At 37.5% G+C, this 15,508-nt stretch overlaps 1 pseudogene across 1 annotated transcript; it reads left to right on the forward strand.

The window, feature by feature from the left end:
* The first annotated feature begins 11,346 nt into the window (after window positions 1-11,346).
* On the forward strand, window positions 11,347-13,178 carry LOC308639449 (annotated as a pseudogene). The gene is made up of 2 exons: window positions 11,347-12,156; window positions 13,135-13,178. The product of its transcript is annotated as an uncharacterized misc_RNA (transcript).
* Window positions 13,179-15,508: the final 2,330 nt, after the last annotated feature.

The following is a 15,508-nucleotide window of genomic DNA, read 5'->3' on the forward strand; positions in this document are numbered from 1 at the left end:
TCACCTGCTCACTTACCCCTCACCTACTCAAGCCAGAAAAGTTGAGATTATGCTTCATGATCACCTGGAATGTGCTCTGGCCTTTTCTATGATCCTCTTCCCCAAGTGGTTGATCACCTTCAATGTTTTGGCCAAACTAATGCAGGGAATGAGAATTGAAAAGAAACAAAAGCATCCCCTTTAGAGAGGACCCCTTCTCTAAAAACCCATCAGTCACCTCAATACCACTTTTAACTCAGAACATGCCTCCCTCCCATGTATGCACCCTGGACTTCATGTAATCTACTCTGATTTACATTCATTTGCATGACTTTTAGTTTCTATTCTTAAAAAAACAACTCCTCCTAACCCCAAATCCAAGTACCCTTCCCTGTTAGTTAGCTCAGGTTCCAAGGTTAGCTCAGGAACCCTACAGGTGCACCTCTTCACAAATGGGACCTCATACTGCCCCCAAATGAGCCTGACTAGTGCTGTCAAGGGTTTTGTTATATTGGCACTCCTTTTGACAATTTTAACAGCAGGGGGTCCCACCAGTTGCCCTTATTAAACAAATGGTGATGCTACCTCCAAAATAACTCATATTAATCCTTTCCTCCCTGACTTCATAGTCTTCTTTCTGGTCCTCATTATCTCTCCTCTAACTAATTGCCACAGCCTATTTGCTAGCTGACCAGACCCTTCTCTGTTATCATTGTCTCCATTGACATCAGACAATCTCTAAATCATCCTTAGACTTGTAATTGGCTGAAGCAAATTTCATACTCCTTTATAATTCTATTTTAAATTTAGCTCTACCTCATTTCAAATTTCTAAGATACCAGATCTTTTATCCATACACATCTCCACTTATCCGGTTCCTGACTACCACCCTTCCATTTCTCCTCTTGCAAAAAACAAACAAACAAACAAAAAACCCATAAATCTTCCCTTTGTCAGATGCTATCTCCACTATGAAACTTTTATCTACCCACTCAAATAGAGTTAACCACTACCACCCTAACTTTCCACTGTGCCCCATCCCCATAATAGATGTTGTTAATATGGTATCAAATGAGTTGTGTGTGTATTGCTCTATTGAACCTTATTTATTGTGACCACCTTGTGCATCTGTGAAATCCCAGTACCCACTCCTGAGAATGTAGAATAATTCAATAAAGAATACAGAGAATGAAGGAGTCTTTGTCAATCTTTAAGACTAACAGAGGTGGACATAAGAGGGTTCCTAGGAAATAGATTATCTGAGGAGTGGGGAAGATGTTTTATAGTACACTCTCTAGTGGATCCTGAGTATCATTTGTTATCTTTCTATATAGGTAAAAAAATTGCTGCTTTCCCCTGTGTACTCCAATTTCAGGCCCACCAGCCCACCTCTAACCAAAGAGAAGCCCTCCAAAATGGAATGTGAACAAGGATAGGATAAATTGTTTCTTTTCTACCAGTGCTGAAGGCCATAGCTAAGATACAGTTGTAACTACAATGGGAGAATGGGGAATGGAAAAAAAAAAACTTATCTTCATAGGATGATCCCAGGCCTTGAATAGACCTTCATCTCAGAAAGAATGATAACCCAGTCTCCTTCCCACTCCTGACCTCTGCTTTAACTCCTCAAACTCCTTCCAACTTTGCTGTCATTGGGGTACCCTACCAAGTCCTCCATTGTGTGGAAAATTCTCACAGATTCAGAAAGAGATCTGATCAAAGAGCATCTTTAACATTTGCTAAACAACAACACAATTTAGCATTCTATAAATAGAACTTGTCTTAGAGTCAAGTTTCCAGGTCACTTGCTCACTTCCTGTAAAGCTGGAACAATTCTTTGGCCTTTAATGAGCCTCCCTTTCACCAACTTTTAGACAGGGACAAAAAATTCCATGCCTCTTATATCATGTGACTACTACAATTAGCATTATATAACAGCCCCCACACTAAAAAGTTATATGGACCTGTCTACTAAGGTCTTCTAAAGTTTGACTGAGTCTAAGCATAAAGGTATTCTGCAACCTCCACAGACTCCACTCAAGGTACTGAGATTCCTTCATCTAATATTAGAAGAGACTCCTAGCATTGCCCACACCCCAAGACCTGGGGCTCAACTACACAATGATCTTTGAGGCTTCATTAAGTGGTCAGAGGAAGTATCCCATACACTCTGAATCCAGAGATTACTTCTGGTACTGCTGGATGCTGGCAAAGAGTCTCTCCAGTTGCACTTGGTTGGGAAGATGGGCCACACAGGGCCTCAAGGCTTGAGAATGGGTTAGAGTACCATAGAACATCATCCTGATAGAACTGGCTTGCCTATCTAGATTCTGCTTTCCTTTTATGACACAGGATGACTGTCTCCCTAGCAGATCTCTGCTTACTCTAGAGGGGTGAGATTGTCCCATTTCATCCCTCTAGGGATTGAGACTAGAAGTATGCATGACTAGAGAGTGGAAGAGGGAAAGAACAAGGCTAAGATTAGAATAACTGTGCCAGGTCAAATGTTCCCCCATGAAGTCTGCAGACTACAACCATTTCCAGGATACTGTTCCCGCAGATTTAAGAATGCTGCTTTGGTTTCAAGTGGAAATTAGCCATTATCTAATTCAGTCTGTCAGCAAGCTAGTTGCTGGAATTACCTTAGAATTCAGTTAATCCAAGATCTCCATTTTACAGAAGAAGGTGTCCCAGAGTGAAAAGGTAATTCTAGAGGTAATTCTAGTGAAAAGGTAATTCTAGAGGTAATTCAACCTGGTCTGAAAACCAGATTTGTATTCCAGAACTTTTTCTTTAAGAAAAGAAGGTGGAACATAATCAATGCAACCCTGAGAGGTGGTATTGTGTAGTAGTTTAAGACAGTCTCCAGAGTAACCTTGCTTCTATTCGAATCTCAGTTCTTGTCATTTTGAAGCTGTGTAAGTTGGAGCAAGCTAATTTATTCTGAGCTTGTTTCCTTATCTTGTAAATGAGAATAATATTCCCATCTACCACCTGAGAACTGTTATAAGGATCAAATGAGTTACCTTTAAGCACTATTAAAAGAGCCTCTAAACCAGGTGTAGTTGTGCAGGCTTACAATCACAGCAACTTAGGAGCTGGGGCAAGAGGATCACAAGTTTGAGGCTGGCCTCTGCAATTTAGCAAGACCTTGTTTCAAAAATTTTTTAAAAATGAAAAAGGATGGAGATATAGCTCAGTGGTAGAGTAACCCTGGGTTCAATCCCTAGTGCCAGGGGAGGGGAGAATTGAGAAGAACTGCTGACACAGAGTAGGCACTCAATGACTTATCAGCCAATATATTTTGACCAATATAATGATGTACATTTCATTTCAATGGGTACATTCAGCTGGAAGGTAGCTGAAGATTCAACATAATCACAGATATGCTGTAAGATCTTGGGTAAGCTACTTCATTTTTCTGTGCTTCCACTCCTTATCTGTAAAATGAGGATAATTACTGATAAGAAATAATAGTGAGGTGCTGTGTGATGGATAGAACTCTGGAAAATAGAAAGAAGTGCACAAAGGTGAAGTGAGGATAACACTGTCATATATAACAGGGTTATTGATTGAAAGAAGGAAACTCATTTAGCTCAGAAAATAAGAAAAAAACAACATATTTTCCTTTTCCAGAGTGGGGAACTATAAGATACAGAGAGTAAACTTAGGATTCCCAGCTCCCAATGATGTAACTAAGATGTAGATGACTCAAAACATTTCTATCCCCCTGGGCTAGACATAAACGTATGTTCAAAGGCTTCATAGGGCCCCTTCTGTCCTTGTAATTGGCCCTTCTTTTAGGCTTCTGCTTTTTCAAACAGTCCTCTCAAACACTCAGTGGCCTTTATAAAGCAAAACCCTCTCCTTTCCTCTATAACCCCCTACTCCACTGTCAACTCTATGCATTCTTAACCTTCCCTAACACTACCCACTGGCAGACCTTCATCATCTTTTATCTAGACCTAGTATACCAGCATCCTACACTCCTATCCTCCCTATTGCCTCAGAAAGATCTTCCCAGATAATGGGAGTCTTAAAATAAGAGGTGAAAAAAAGAGGAAATTTTTGAATATATAACAAGGAAAAAATTCCCAGAATTAAGAAGAGACATCAGATGAGTAGGGGTCAGAGGACTGAAAAGAGGAAAAAAGGGAAACACATATAAACATGTTAGAGTAAAATTTGAGTACAATTATCAAAGAGAAAATCTAAAAGCTATCTGAGGAAAGGGAAACTGTCTCTAAAGGAAAAAAAAATAAATCAAACTCAAATTTCTGAACAGTAATACTGGATGCAAGAATCAAACTTATGTGACCCTTTTCTAAGTACTTTATACATTAACTCAATCTACCAGCAAGTCTATAAAGTAGATTTTAGCATTATTCCTTTTATAAATGGGAAAACAAAGAACGAGAGAGGTCAAATAACTTACCAAAGATTACACATCTAGCAAGTGACAGAACCAGGATTTAAATTAAAACATTCCAGCTCTAGAATCCATGTTCTTAATCACTATACTACATCGTCTAATATTGAAGTAACATTTGGGGATTTTTTTTAAATATAAATTTGAGCTTTTGGCTTTGATCAAAATAACAAGAGGCTCACATTTCTGATCCTCCTTGCAAGTAGACCTAAAAATTCTGGAAGTAAGTCAACAAACATTCATATAAGAAGTCTCAAAGTTGTAAAGAGGAAAGCAAACTGACTAAAGGATTCAGGTCTTGATGAATGACAATGCAGTGTATTTCCTAGAGTTAAAACATCTCCTAATATAATATAAACAGGGCACTGTAACCAATAATTGCCAACAGGAATGGACAATTTTTAAAAATGACTGAAAAAAATACAGTTCTCTCTGGCCAAAGGAAAGGGAAAAGGGCAGTTAGTGTGCCACTTTGTTTATTTGTCTTGCCATATTAGGCTTCCAACAGCCTAACACATTGGACAAGCCCTTTCCTGGCAGCGCCAGCAGCTACCTAGTAGAAAGTCCCATTTCCCACTCTCTATCCATTGTCAGATGGCAAGCCAGGGTAAGATCTTTCTACCCCCACCTGTGGTGCCAGTAGACACAAAGCAGAGAGTCCTAGCTCCTGTTCCCTACACAGCGACAGTAAGTACTTTTAAGTAAGTGCTTTCCTCCAATGCAAGCAGTACTAATAGACAAGGAGCTGAGGCAAGGCCAGCCTCTGCAACTTAGCAAGACCACATCCTGCCCCTCCACTCAGCAGCCGTAGAGACTTAGGATTATGCTTGCCATTTTTACTGAGTCCTAGAGGAGACATAGTGGCGAATTTGGACTCTCACTCCTCCTCAGTAGTAACAGAGCAGTGGCCTTCACTCTTATAATTACAGAGTAAAATGAAATGTAGGACTCTAGGAAAAGAGCAAGATGGAGAAGGGGATTCTTTAAACCTGCATAGGAAGTACTGGGCAGACACATGACAGGTCCCAACATGAAAGTGACCAGAAGAAACATCCAAAAGTTTGAGAATTTAAAGTATAGGAATTTGCCCATACTTTCTAAGGGTCCTCTGTGTGGCATATAAACTAAGCAGACCCAAATAGAACTACAAAGGCTCTGAAATCAAAATTATCATTGAAACCACAGCTTGGAAAAATAGGCCTGAGCCTATGTTCTATAAATCTAAGCAAATTAACTGCCTAGTTAGTAGAAAATTTAAATAAAACTGAGTCTTTTGACATAGCATCCAAAATGTCAAAGATATGGTAGAAAATCATTAATGATACCAAGAGCCAGAGAAACTACTACTTGAATGAGAAAAGAAAATCAACAGATGTCAATACCATGATGTTGGAATGATTTAATAAGGACTTTAAAGAAGCCATTATTAAAATACTTTAACAAATAATTATGAATTCTCTTGAAATAAATTAAAACAATAAACCTCAGAAAAGAAATTAATATGAAGTAAGTAGACTGAATAAGTAATAAAGCCTTTCCATCAAAGAAAATCTCAGAACCTGATGGTTTCACTGCTGAATTTTATCAAACACTTAAAGAACTAATACCAATGCTTCTCAATCTCTTCCAAAACACTGAAGAGAAAGGAATTTGTCTAAAGTATTTTTTACAAGGACAGCATTATTACCCTGATACTAAAAACAGACAAGGACACTGCAAGAAAAGTACAGGCCAATATCCATGGTGAGTATACTTGCCAAAATCCTCAAAAAAATGCTTAGCAGGAAAATAAAGGGTCTTTCATCATCAGGCAAGATTTTCCCCTGGGAGGAAAGGATGCATCATTCAAGGACTCAAATCAGTATATGTGATATACCACATTAACAGAATTTAAAAAAGCATATGAACATGATCATATCAATAGATTCAGGAAATGCCTTTGACAAAATTCAACATCTATTCCTGATTAAAAAAAAAAAAACTCAATGAACTAGGTACAGAGGAATGTACCTCAACTATATAAAGACCATATATGAGAAAAACACAGCTAACATTATTCTCAGTGGTGAAAAGTCCAATGCTCTTCCTCTAAGATTAGGAACAATACAAAAATGTCCTCTTTCACCACTTCTATTCAACATGGTACTAGATGTCCTAGTCAGGACAATTAGGCAAAAGTAACAAATTAAATGCATCCATGTTCAAAAGGAAGAAGTTAAATCTTCTCTGCTTGTAGGTGATATGATCTTACACATAGAAAACCTAAAGGTGTCACCAAAAAAGTTAGAATTAATAAACAAATTTAGTAAATCTACAGATACAAAATCAACATACAAAAATCAATAGTGTTTCCATACAATGACAATGAGCTATCTGAAAATGAAAAACCTTTAAATCCCACTTATAATAGCTACAAAAAATTAACTACAAAGAAACACATCCAGTCAAGGAAGTGAAAGATCTCTACACAGAAAACTATAGAACATTGATGAAAGAAATTAAAGAACTCACAAATAATTGGAAAAATATCCATTAATTAACATGAATAAAATAGCCATACTACCCAAATCAATTGATATATTCAATTCAATCCCAAACACATTCCAATGATGGTCTTTATAGAAATAGAAAAAAAATCCTAAAATTTATAGGAAACCATAAATCTTGAACAAAAAGAACAAAGCTGAAGATAGCATGATACCTGATTCAAAATTATATTAACCCAATTAACATGATACTGGCATAAAAACAAACACATAGAACAAAGGGACCATATACCTGATAGGGGATTGATTTCCAAAAAAAAAATTAGGAACTACAATTAAATAGCAATAAATCAAATTACCCAATTGACAAATGGAAAAAGAACTTAAACAAACTTTTCTTCAATAAAGACAAATAAATGAACAAGCATAAGAAAAAATATTTACTATCACTAATTATTAAGGAAATGCAAATCAAAACAACAGTGAGATATCACCTCATACTTATTAGGAAAACTACTATCTGAAAAATAAAAGATAAAAAATATTGGTGAGAATGAGAAAAATTGGAACTTGTACACCATTGATGGGAATGCAAAATGATAAAGCAGCTGTGGAAAATAGCGAGGAGGTTCCTCAAAAAAAAAATTAAAACGAAACTACCATATGTACTATAAATCCCACTGCTGAGTATATATACAAAGTAATTAAAATAACAATTGAAGAGAGATCTGCATGTTCATTGCAGCATTATTCACCATAGCTATGATTAGGGAAATAACTCAAGCGCCTGGAATAGAGACATGGCAAAATAAAATGTGGTATATAAATGCAATGGAATACTATTCTGCCTTTTAAAAGAAGAAAAACATTCCATTTCCAACAGCATGGATGAACCTGAGGACAATATGCTAAGTGAAATAAAGCACTCATAAAGGGCAAATTCTTCATGATTTCATTTATATGAGTAATTAAAATGGTCATATTCAAAGAAGTAGAAAATATAATAATGGTTGTAAGGGATTTGGAGAAGAGGAGAAAAGGAAATTTTTTTCAGTAGGTATCAATTTTAATTTATGTTAGATGAATAAGTTCTAGACATCAACTATACAAACTAATACCTATAGTTGTCAATGCAACATTGTAAGTTTCAAATTTTGTTAAGAATAGTCCTATGGATCCAACATGGCGGCGGGCGCGGAGAGATCAAGTCTCTGACCCCTTCAGCTGCGCGGGCATAGGGAGTCATAAACTGTCTAAATGCTGTTTGCTCAGGATCACTAGGCAATGCTGAGCTGACGTGGATTTGGGGCGAACAGTCTGGGCCTCTCGGAACACACACCGAGCCCAGATCGGCTGCATTCAAGCTCCCGTTCGCCCGCTTCTCGTGACTCAGCACTAACGATCCCACTGAAATAACTGGTCGGCCCTTCTGAACTTACAGAGGTAAAAGCCAACCGAGCCTTCATAGGCAGTGGCCACAGGATTGAAACAGGGCTTGGGAGACACAGTCACCCGGCAAAGGGAACGAACGGACACCATTTGCATGGGATACCACCATGGCAGAGAACTGACGTCACGGGCGGAGGAGATAACTTCATTGAAACCAGCGGTGACAGGTGTATAATCCCCTAGCCATCCCTCTCCACACAGCGGGGAAACCTTAAGGGCCCCTCCCAGCTCTCCCATGAGCGTGATAGCCAGACCGAGGGAATCAGGAGTGGCGCAGAACTCCTGGCTACCGCTCCCACCAGTGCTGACAACTGAGGTCCCTAGCACCAGCTACCGGGGGCGTGGCTACCGGAGGGCAAGCAAATTCGCTGGGAGTTCTCAGCCCCAAGCTCTACAAACTTAGGGTCTGAGGGAGGCAAACAGGGAGAGTGTGCCCAGGCATTCATGAAAACAGGGCTCCCAGGAGCAGCAGACCTGGCGTGTAGCCAGTATTGTGGTGAGCGTCACAGGTGAGCGGGGCCTGGCTTGAGGAAACACAAGAGAAGGCCCTAGGCACTCAGGATTGGAGACCCGCCCAGTCTGGGAGGAAGAGCTGCTGCACATTGATTGGTTCCCACCTATTGAGAGGAGAAGCTTGGCCCACTGGGCACAGCTCCACCTACTGGAAGAGAAGTTAATCAAACTCTATGACTGCATTTATTATTATTTTTTTTTCTTAATTTGGGGTTTTTTTTCTTTCATTTTCATTTTTTTTGTTGTTGTTCTTTGACTCTTTTTTAATGTTTTTAATTTTTTTAATTTTATTTTATTATTACTATTTTTTTTAATTTTCATTTTCATTTTTTATTATCATTATTTTTTTTTAAAAAATTTTAAAGTTACAGCTATCTTATATTTGATAAAGGGGCTAAAAACATGCAATGGAGGAAGGATAGCATCTTCAACAAATGGTGCTGGGAAAATTGGAAATCCATATGCAACAAAATGAAATTGAATCCCTTTCTCTCGCCATCCACAAAAATTAACTCAAAATGGATCAAGGAGCTAGATATCAAATCAGAGACACTGCGTCTGATAGAAGAAAAAGTTGGCTACGATCTACATATTGTGGGGTCAGGCTCCAAATTCCTTAATAGGACACCCATAGCCCAAGAGTTAATAACAAGAATAAACAAATGGGACGTACTTAAACTAAAAAGTTTTTTCTCAGCAAGAGAAACAATAAAAGAGGTAAATAGAGAGCCTACATCCTGGGAACAAATTTTTACCCCCCACACCTCAGATAGAGCCCTAATATCCAGAGTATACAAAGAACTTAAAAAATTAAACAATAAGATAACAAATAACCCAATCAACAAATGGGCCAACGACCTGAACAGACACTTCTCAGAGGAGGATATACAATCAATCAACAAGTACATGAAAAAATGCTCACCATCTCTAGCAATCAGAGAAATGCAAATCAAAACCACCCTAAGATACCATCTCACTCCAGTAAGATTGGCAGCCATTAGGAAGTCAAACAACAACAAGTGCTGGAGAGGTTGTGAGGAAAAGGGTACTCTTGTACATTGCTGGTGGGACTGCAAACTGGTGCAGCCAATTTGGAAAGCAGTATGGAGATTCCTGGGAAAGCTGGGAATGGAACCACCATTTGACCCTGCTATTGCCCTTCTCGGACTATTCCCTGAAGACCTTAAAAGAGCATACAACAGGGATACTGCCACATCAATGTTGATAGCAGCACAATTCACAATTGCTAGACTGTGGAATCAACCCAGATGCCCTTCAATAGATGAATGGATAAAAAAAATGTGGCGTTTATACACCATGGAGTCTTACGCAGCACTAAAAAATGACAAAATCATGGAATTTGCAGGGAAATGGATGGCACTAGAACAGATTATGCTTAGTGAAGCTAGCCAATCCCTAAAAAACAAATACCAAATGTCTTCTTTGATATAATGAGAGCAACTATGAACAGAGCAGGGAGGAAGAGCAGGAAGAAAAGATTAACATTGAACAGAGACATGAGGTGGGAGGGAAAGGGAGAGAAAAGGAAAATTGCATGGAAATGGAGGGAGACCCTCATTGTTATACAAAATTACATATAAGAGTTTGTGAGGGGAATGGGAAAATAAACAAGGAGAGAAATGAATTACAGTAGATGGGGTAGAGAGAGAAGATGGGAGGGGAGGGGAGGGGGATAGTAGGGGATAGGAAAGGTAGCAGAATACAACAATTACTAATAGGGCATTATGTAAAATTGTGGATGTGTAACCGACTTGATTCTGCAATCTGCATTTGGGGTAAAATTGGGAGTTCATAACCCACTTCAATCTAATGTATGAAATATGACATGTCAAGAGCTTTGTAATGTTGTGAACAACTAATAAAAAAATAATAAAATTAAAAAAAAATAAAAAATAAATAAAAAAATAAAAATATTTTTCATTGCTGAGGCTAGCTTTGAACTCGTGATCCTCCTGCCTCAGCCTCCCCAGCAGCTGGGATTACAGGCATGGGCCACCCCACTGGGGAAAGTGTCTTTTTAACAAAGGGTACTGGGACAACTGGACACCCACATGGTAAAGGATGAATTTAGACCCTCTATCCCACAAAATACACAAAACTTAAAATGGATCAAAAGACTAAATATAATGGCTAAAACTATAAAAATTTAGAAGAACATATAGGGGGAAATATCTTGACATTGGATTAGGTTACTTAGATATAACACAGAAGTCATACATGAGAAAATAAAAATTGAATCAATTGAACTTCAACAAAGTTAAACCCTTTTGTCTTTCAGAGAATACTGTCAAGAAAGTGAAGGAAGGGGAAGTGGAGAGGTAGTGGAGGCAGGAGTGAAGTCTCGCGATAAGAGGCAGTTGCTATAGTGGAGCTTTCAGACTTGCGTGCAATGCGTGCGTGCGTGCGTGCGTCCATCTGTGTCTGAGGAGCCGCCATCAACGGTTCGCTGATCGGTTTCTGCCCCTGGTAGAAACTAGCACCGTCGTTATGTCCCACTACCAGCGCTCCCCCAACACTTCTCTTTTCGTCAGAAATGTGGCTGACTACACTAGATCTGAAGATTTATGGCGTGTATTTGGTCGTTATGGTCCTATAGTCGATGTGTATGTTCCACCTAACTTTTATACTCGACGGCCAAGGGGATTTGCTTATGTTCAATTTGAGTATGTCCGCGATGCTGAAGATGCTTTACAAAATTTGGACAGAAAATGGATTTGTGGTCGTCAAGTCGAAATACAGTTTGCGCAGGGGGATCGAAAAACACCAAATCAAATGAAAGCCAAGGAAGGGAGGAATGTGTACCGTTCTTCACGCTATGATGATTATGACAGATACAGACGTTATACAAGCCGAAGTTATGAAAGGAGGCGATCAAGAAGTCGGTCTTTTGATTACAACTATAGAAGATCTTATAGCCCTAGAAACAGTAGACCTATTCGAAGACGACGGCGTAGCAGAAGCCATTCCGACAGCGATAGATTCAAACACCGAAATCATCTTTTTCAACATCTACATCCAATTCAAGATCGCCGTCCAAGTCCAAGCCCAAGAGAGAAATGAAGGCTAAATCACGTTCCAGGCCTGCATCTCGCAGCAAAACTAGAGGTACCTCTAAAACTTATTCCAAAACAAAGTCTGGCGCAAGATATGAAAAGGAATCAAGGAAGAAAGAAAGACTTAGATCCAAATCTCAGTCAAGATCACAGTCTAGATCTAGGTCAAAATCTAGCATGGAAATGGAGGGAGCCCCTCATTGTTATGCGAAATTACATATAAGAGGTTATGGGGGGAATGGGATAACAAACATGGAGGGAAATGAATTACAGTAGATGGGGTAGAGAGAGAAGAGGGGAGGGGAGGGGAGGGGGATAGTAGAGGTTAGGAAAGGTAGCTGAATACAACAGTCACTAATATGGCAGTATGTAAAAATGTGATGTGTAACCGATGTGATTCTGCAATCTGTATTTGGGGTAAAAATGGGAGTTCATAACCCACTTGATTCTAATGTATGAAATATGATATGTCAAGAGCTTTGTAATGTTGTGAACAACCAATAAAAAATAAATAAATAAAAATCTAGATCAAGGTCTTAGACTACTCCTAAGTCCATTGGCCACTGATGGTATAAACCATGATAAATTTTAGGCATGTATCATTTATTTACTCATAGTTTGGTATACTTAAAACATTGGGAATATAATGTTGCAATGATGCATAAAAATATGTGTTAGTTTTCCCTGTACCTGGCAATGGTTATAATTAAAATGATATGCTGTTGAGAAGACACTCTTAAGAGTCCAGTTTGTTTAATGTTATGGGCAGCTACCAAATTTGTGTTGTTGATATTTTTTGTAAAGATTCTCAAATTTTATGATTGAAATTTTGGTGAAAAGATGTTGGTTGACCATAGTTTGCAGCATTGTTTTATTAAGAATAAACTTTCAATATCCATATTTGGTTAAACAAAACATAGAAATATAGCCTGTTAATAAGATGGAATAATACAAAAGTGAAGCTGTAGCCACAGTACAACACTGACTGCTCAGATACATTTAGGTCCAGGGTGGACCTTTTTGTCTTATCAAAATGTCTATGCCTATGATAATAGTTTACTTATGATACAGTGTGTAATAATAGTTTTGTTAACCCCACTGTCTTGGGGAATGATGCCCACTTGGTTAAGTAGTATTTTCAGGGTAATAATTTTTGAATGAAACATGAAGCTTTCACTGCTTTTTTTTTCTGGTTTCTATGAAGGTTTGGAATATAATAATATCAGAAAAGCTCCCCTTAAAATTTGAGAAGGTCAATGATTACAAATATTTTTAAGGGGAAAAGAATGTTCTTAATGTAGTTATTCTAAAATTTAAGGAACACTGTTGCTTGGATTTCTTATTTCTGTTAGGAGCAAGTAAATTGTTTCAAAGTAGGGGTGTTTGTGGGTATGTGTGTGCGTGTGCGTGCATATTGTAAAAGAACTGAATTTTGATGCTTACAGCACTCAGTGTGTACATTTTATCACAATTTCCCTACCTCTTTATGAGGGAGATTTTCTCTTCACATGTCAGTTTGTTTAACATGAGGCAAGTTGAAAGACAATACTCCCGTTCTAAGTGAATGATTCTGTGGTGCCATGGAATTTTAAATAATTTGGGGAAAATGGTTAGTTTTAAGCAAGAGCCACCTCATGAGTTTTTGTTTATCAATGTCATACCTGGCTAAAAGTGGGGAAGTAATACAGTTAACTATTCATAATTTCTAGTATTTCTCTGAATGGTCATTTGGAGGCAATAAAAAGTGACTTGAAAAGTCCAGTCTCATTTCAGAGTAAAAAGCTAGCATCTTTTAAAATCTCAGATTACATATATATGTGCTTACTTGCAGATATAAGTAAAAAGTATTGTGGGGAAATGATTCCTTTTTTCAATTTTGGTTTTAGAAATCTAGGTATAGCCTATAAAGAACAAAAAGATGGTTTTTAAATACCATTTGTGTGTTTAAAAGATTGATTCTACAACCTTTGTATATTTGATACTATTTCTTTCATTTCTTTACTTTTTGAAGTTAATATAAAGTTCATGTTCTGCTATGCAATCATTTATATGCACGTTTCTTTAATTTTTTTAGATTTTCCTGAATGTATATTTTAAACAATAAAAAGTCTATTTAAAACTGTAGCAGTATTTGTAGTTCTAGCAAAGAGAAAAGTTGTGGGGTTAAACTTTGTATTTTCTTTCTTATAGAAGTTTCTGAAAAGATATTTTTATATGTTCTTTTAACAATTATTGTATACAACCTTTGAAAACATCAATGTTTGCATCAAAACAAGACACAGGTTATTTTATGCTTGTTGTAAATTAAGCAAATGTGCTATAATAAAAACAAAAGGAAAGAAAAAAGTGAAAAGAATATGGGAGAAAATAATTGCAAATCAAAAAGCTGGCATAGATATGCTTTATATCTAGAATAAAGTCATTTCTTCAACAATAAAAGGACATATGAGTGAAACTTTTATTTATTTTTATTTTTAAATATAGTTTTAGTTGTTTATGTACCTTCATTTTATTTATTTGTACGTGGTGCTGAGAATCTAACCAAGTGCCTCACGCATGCTAGGCAAGTGCGCTACCACTGAGCCACAACCCCCAGCTCCATGAGTGAAATTTTTAAATGGGCAAATAATTTACCCAAAGAAGATACATAAAAGGTCAGTAAGTGCATGAAAAGTGTTCAACATTGTTTGAAAAGTTAGTTTGTAAATTAGTAACAAAATGTCTTCCAATATACAGCAACCCAAAACCAAATTTCATCACTGCTTAATTCAACAAAGTTTTTAAGATGACAATAAATCAAAACTACAATTTTGAGGTAGGGTATAAAACGAAAGGAGACAAACAGAAGGAAAATAGAAATTTAAATTTAATCTGAAAGCATTGTGTTAGGTTTCTCATAACTTCACTCCCCAAGCCAGTTCTTTCTTCTAGTCCTGTAGCTTTCAAATTTCTGGGAAATTTTACAATCTTTGCTCATAATCTTTAAAAAAAAAAATCAGTGCTAGGGATTGAACCCTGGGCATTGTACATGCTAGGCACATTCTCAACCACTGAGCTATATCCCTAGCTAAATTCACCCACTTATGAAAATTTCTTGTGTGGTTAATTAGCCCACTAATACATGAATAGTTAGAATATATTGAACAAAGGGAGATTTAAAAATCCCTATAATTTAGTATATTTTCCCAGAAACCTATCATATAGGGTATTTTCTCAATGTTATCAGTTAATGAAGAAGATGTTACCATAAGGATCCTGAGAATTGCCAGGCCACCATAACCATCTTGGGATCATTGGACTGATAGCATCCCCACATACCTTTGTATACCCACCCCTTTTATCAAGTCTCCTTTAAAAGAGTCTGAGCTGGGTGTAGTGGATCACACCTATAATCCGAGCAACTTGGGAGGTGAAGACAGAAGGATTGCAAGCTCCAAGCCAGTCTCAGCAACTTAACAAGACCTTATCTAAAAAAAAAAAAATTAAAAGGTCTGGGGATGTAGCTTAGTGGTAAAGCACCCCTGGGCTCAATCCCCAGTACCCAAAACAATAATGATAATAAATTAAGGAAGAGCCTG

This window comes from Spermophilus citellus (genome assembly GCF_964194105.1).
Source record: "Spermophilus citellus genome assembly, chromosome: X".
Classification (NCBI taxonomy): Eukaryota; Metazoa; Chordata; class Mammalia; order Rodentia; family Sciuridae; genus Spermophilus; species Spermophilus citellus.